Below are 6,000 nucleotides of genomic sequence, written 5' to 3'. Positions count from 1 at the left end.
ATCCTTAAGTGAGAGTAGCACGTCATCCGCAAACAACGAGATCTTATGCTGTTCCCCGGCGAAGGGGATGCCCACGATACCTTCGTGCTCCTGGATCGCAAGCGCCAATGGCTCAATGCTTAAAGCGAAGAGGAGTGGGGAGAGAGGACATCCCTGACGTGTTCCTCGTGAGTGTTGGAAACGCCCAGACCTGTGGCCATTAACCAACACCCTCGACATAGGATTGCTATAGTTAGCCTCAAGCATTCGAATGAAGCGGGATGAAAACCCAAAAGCCGTCAGAGTAAGATGTAAAAAGCTCCAATCGACGCGGTCAAAGGCTTTCTCCGCGTCAAGACCTATCAAGACCGCCGGAATACGAAATCTAGTAGCCTTTTCGATCAGGTGGACCACACGCCTCAAATTGTCATGAGTTTGTCGCCCTTTGATAAAGCCGGACTGGTCCGGCTGCACCAAAGCCGGCATCAAGTCCTGCATCCTCCCCGCGAGTATAGAAGAATACAGTTTAGCGTCTAGGTTGAGGAGCGCTATCGGCCGATAGGAGGCGCAGTCAGTATGATCCTTTCCCGGCTTGGGGACAACTGTGATTAACGCTTCGGCCATAGAGTCAGAAGTTCTACCCTCTGACGCCATGGTATTAAAGAGGGAGACCAGGTAATCGCAGAGTTCTGACGCAAATGTCTTATAAAACAGGGCAGTGTAGCCGTCCGGGCCCGGGGCCTTGTGGAGTTTCAACGCCTTGATGGCGGTCAGAACCTCCTCCCTAGTGATCGGGGAACCCAACAAGTCGTTCCATTCCTTGGAGACCTGCGGTATCGGGAGATCATTCAGAAATGCAGATTGAGCCTCCGAGTCAAGGGCGTCACTCGCATAAAGATCAGCATAAAAACGGCCAAAGAGGTCCGCCTTGTCAGCGTCACCATGCTGTACAGAGCCTGCCTGGTCTCGTATTCCTCCAATGTAGTCCTTTTCGCGCTTATCATGAAGTTGCCGCGCCAAGTGCCTCCCAACCTTGTTCCCCTGGTAGTAGGAAACACGGCGGAGGCGGAGGAGAGTGAATTCAGCCCTGTTATTATAGTGGGCCCTCAACTTCCCCCTCACCGCCGTCAACGGCCGAAGAGTCACTCTGGATGGGTTGGATTTGTGCGCTTGTTCCAAGAGGGTAAGCTCCGCCTCCAGTGCCTCCCTCTCCGTCCTCCTAAGTTTATTGAGGTTTGCGTTAAGAGCGAGGCAGGTGCCCCGCAAGGAAGCCTTGCACGCGTCCCAGGTTACATAAACCGAGGTATCAGAGGGTGGATTAAGCGCCATGAAATCTCCAATAGCCTTCCGCAGCGCTTTACAAGACACCTCATCCCGAGTGAGTGCCGCCGGGAAGTACCACTTCCGCCAACCGTCCCCACCCACACGCCATTGGAGGCCAAGAACCACCAAGCTATGATCGGATATCGAGATCGAGAATATATCAGAGAACTGGGCATCCCCCCTAAGCGCCTGGCTAACAAAAATGTGATCTATACGGGAGTAAGATTGATGTACCGAGGAAAAGAATGTATAGTCCTTGGATTGCGGGTGTAGGAAGCGCCAGCTGTCCACCAGTCCCAAAGCCTCTACTTGTCGCTGCGTCTCTGCCGAAAAAACCCCTGAGTCTGCCCGGCGCGCACCTGAGCTGTCCATGCCCTTGTCCCAAACCATGTTAAAATCCCCTAGGAGGAACAACCGCCCTTCTACAAAGTTCCCCACCCTGTCCATCAGCTCCTGTAAAAACCCATTCTGGCCAGTATTAGGGGCATACACAACCACAAAAGTACATTGTCGACCATACAGGGACCCCTTCACCATGAGCCATTGGCCCTCCTTATCGCCACTCACCCCCAGAGGTTGAAAGTGAAGGGACGCCTTGAACATTAGAGCCACTCCTCTATGCTTAGTGGACGCAGATGCCCTGTAAATGAGGGGAAACTGTCGGTGTCGAAGCCTAAGTTCGTCCCTCCTAGCTAGGTGGGTTTCCTGGAGGGCCACTACATCCAGATGGTGATCCAACAGGTACTTCCAGAGCTTTTGGCGTTTCTGCGGGGAGTTGAGACCCTTTACATTCCAGGTTCCTACATTAACAGGCATTACAACATCGGGACTCTTCGCTCTGGAAGCGTGGTAACAAGGATCCCGCCCCTCCCCTGACCAGCGTCACCTCCACTCCACACACATCCGAGCGAGGCACAACCCCAATCGCCTCCCTCCAGTCAACCCTGCTTCCCCTCCCCACCATCATAGCAGCACAATCAGATCTCCCATAACCAGGCACACCCGGCGTCTCGTCAAGCCACCAATATGGACGCAGACCAGCGAGACACCCCGCTACTAATAGCCCGACCAGCATCCAACCCAGGGGGGCAGTATCCCACCCGCCCAAGTACCCCAGACTCCCCATCCGCAAGTAACCAGCATCAATTAGGGGACTCATAAGCACACCCGTGGCAAAGAACGCTCCAGGAAGTGACCCCTTGCAAGAGACTCTAGAAAAGAAAACACTGAATGCAGACAACACCTCGCACACACAGCACCTGGCCGCCACCACCTTCCCAACTCCCCCCCTCCCAAATCCCAACACCCCCCCCCCCGCAGCCCTCACCCTCCGATTTCACCGCCCCCCACCCCCCTCAGCCAACAGAACAACCATAGAAAATAACAGAAGGCACTGAACCTGAACAATGTCCTCAATAGTTCCAGAAGAGGATAGGTCACAAGGAACCCTCCAGGGTGGGAATGGGGAGAGGGTACCAACGTGGAAACCCCCTGGGCCATGGTCCGGGGTGTCTTCTCCAAAAGTACAAACGCACCCCCGAGACCTTAAGACCAGACCCCCTCCGGCGCCGATCTGCTACTGGACATGATCACGCTGCTCCCGAGCTCTGTTGAGAATCAGTCACCGTGGCGGAGGCCACCGAAGCCACCGCATCACCACGTTCCAATAAGCTGGTAGCGCTATCCGGGCGCCGTCGATTCGGGGATGCTCCCACTCTGTGCCAGGAGGACGACCGACGCCGTCTCCTCGATGAAGGATCAGTGGCCCCTTGTGAGGGAGGGATGTCATCCAGACCCAGCAGGTCCTTAGCCGCCTGAAGAGAGCGTATTTGTTCCAGTCGGTTCTGCCATCGGAATATGATGCGGAAGGGGTGCCCCCACGAGTAGGAGATGTTGTGGTCCCGAAGATAGGCAGTCACAGGTCGGAAGTCCCTTCTTTTCTGCAGCGTCGACGCCGCCAGGTCTTGGTAGAGCTGCGGACTGTGGCCCCTGAATTGCAAGGAGGAGATGGCTCTCGCTTTTCGCAGGATGCGTTCCTTCATTTGGAAGTCGTGCACACAGACGAGGATGTCCGGAGGAGGCCCCCCTCCTCTCCTGGGTAATCCCACTCTATGGACCCTGTCCATTCTAATTTCCTGCAGATCGTCCTCGGCCAAAATTTGCAAGAACAGGGCCTGCACGTAGCCGCGTAGATCCCCAGCCTCACCGTCCCAAGGGACTGCACGAATGCGAATATTATTCCGCCTGGATCGGTTTTCCAAGTCCTCCGTGTGGGCTTGCAGATCCAGATTCTGCTCAGTGAGACGGATGACGTCTTGTTGAAGTTGGTGCACATCATTCGCAACGGTCAGATCATGGTCTTCCAACGTCGCCACTCGTTCGCCAATCCCATCAACATCTCTCCGTACCTCACGCAGATCCGACGCCAGCTGACCACGGAGGTCCGAAATTTCTTCCTTGATAGCGGCAAACAATTCAGTCATAAAGGCCTTGGTGGCGGGCGCCTCATCATCCGATTGCCGAGACGAACCACTTGCCCCGGGAGAGGCCGGTTGCTGAGAAGATTTAGAGGTGCCATCCTTCCCCGGCTTCCCCTTACGCAGAGCGCTGGACATCGTCAAATCTCAGAGCCCCCAGATAGGCGTGGGACCAGGCGAAGTCTTCCACTCCAGGAGTCAGAGGTGGACACCGCTATGGGAGCACTGGTCAAGAAAGGGCTCGCTCCAACCACCCACCCCAGCCTAGGCGCAATACTGGTAGCTGCCACTCCTTCAAGATGATGGCAAGGGAGCCTCCCGCCAGATGGCGCCGCAAAGTTAGTTATGTAGTGCCTCTAGGAGTCCCCAGGCCAGGGATGAATAGCGTCACGCAGTTCTACAGGCGGAGCCAGGTAAAATGGCCCCCCGGCTACTTTGCCAATCAGCGCCCCAGGATACCAGGCGTCGGTCCCCCGCAGCTAGTTTCCACCCGGTCCAGTTCCGGTGCCAGCGATGCCCGTGACCGACCGCTTCACCCTCCAGACCTCGTGGTGCGGCGCTTGATGTAGTCGAGTAGGCGACCCACAGGGGAGAGTGCCGACCAGCCGCCAGCCGCCACCTGTCCGCACCTGTCCGCACCACCTCAATGCACGGGCGGCACTGCGTCGAGCAACGATGATATCAGGGGCACCACACCGCAACAGTCACTGGGCCGCTCCACGCTGCGAGTAGGCAGCACCCCCAACGCAGCGCCGGACGGGCCTCGTCAACCGTCCCGGCACCGCCCGACACCACGCTCGGCCAGGGCGGGGGGGCCCACTCACCGGGACCAGGTCTCCCGAGGGCCTACTTGACGGCCCACCTTGACCCCCGCTGCTCCACCGGCGGCGCCTCTGTCCCTCCGACGTGCTCTGTGGCGCTTCTGTGCTCCGGCGAGTCCGAGCCCCCTCCTCACCTCGGGCCGTGACAGACAGGCACTCCCGGGTCCCCTCGATGAGCGGGGCTTCCCCTCACGTGCTCCGGCACTGCACACTGCTTCCCGGTGCCGGCGCAGGACGAGTCAAAGGCGGGGCGCGGACAGAACTCTCCACCTCCGCGGCGTGCTCCAGACTCTCTCCGGCCGGCCCCAACAAATCCAGACCGGGGATTTACAGGCCCAAAAGCTCCGCAGCTCCCGTCACTGCGCCAGGCGTCCCCTTGCGTCGCCGATGGTTCCAGGCGATTCCGCAGGGAATCGGCGGCCTCCGCCACCGAGCAGGGGTCAATCCGCACCCTCAGCGCCGTGCTATAAGTCGCTCTGTCGGATCGGCGCCGGAGAGGTTAGAAGAAGCGACCTACTCCGTCGCCATCTTGGCCACGCCCCCAAAGAGGTCATTTTTACTATTCCCACTCCAGGCTAACCAAAGTGGGGGAAAGTGTTTAACACTAAAGGGGTGACTTTTACTATTCCTACTTCAGCCCAACCGTATTGGGGATGTTTTAGAAATGGGGGTTTTGGTTGATAGGGGTATTCACCTTGCCCAAGCAGGTACCACCATTCTAGTCTGGGTAAGCTACATACACTCTGAGCAATAACCTGTGCTCACCCTCTGCTAGCTTGAAACAGAGCAGCCAGGCTTATTTAAAAGGCAATATGTAAAGTATTTGTGCAACACATACACACAATAACACAATGAAAACTCCACCCAGGGTTAGAAAACAGATTATATTTGTATTAGTGTAACAAGACCAAAACAACAAATCCCCAATAAGTAGAACAGGAGTTGTGAATTTGTGAAGATTAAATCAAATTATAGTGCTTAGAGTCACGAAACGCGATGGAGGGCAGGCCGGCTACAGGACTCACGCAAGTCCTGCTGAAAAAATACCTTGGATGGAGGAAGCGTAGATGACTCGATGCGAAGAGCCGTTTCATCGTCGAACCCATGGACAGAGGCAGTGCATCAATTCCAATTCCTGCCATCAGCAAGACTTTGTCAACGAACCTCTTTTCATTAAAATCAATTCACCATAGTCGAGCCGTGCAGTTCGTGTGCATCATGCTGTGCGGTCTGTTGAAGCCATATTGTCGGGCAGCAGCTGTGTTTGCATCGAAGGGAAGAAAAAGAGTAGGTTCTGATCAGCACAAAGTAGTTGATGCATGAGTTCTGCTGGATCAGCACAGAAAAAGGCACTACCAAGGGCCCAGGACTGGGATGGCACCTGTTGGCAAGGCACGACT

Source organism: Lissotriton helveticus, chromosome 4_1, assembly GCF_964261635.1.
Source record: "Lissotriton helveticus chromosome 4_1, aLisHel1.1, whole genome shotgun sequence".
Classification (NCBI taxonomy): domain Eukaryota; kingdom Metazoa; phylum Chordata; class Amphibia; order Caudata; family Salamandridae; genus Lissotriton; species Lissotriton helveticus.
This window is presented reverse-complemented; position numbering follows the sequence as displayed.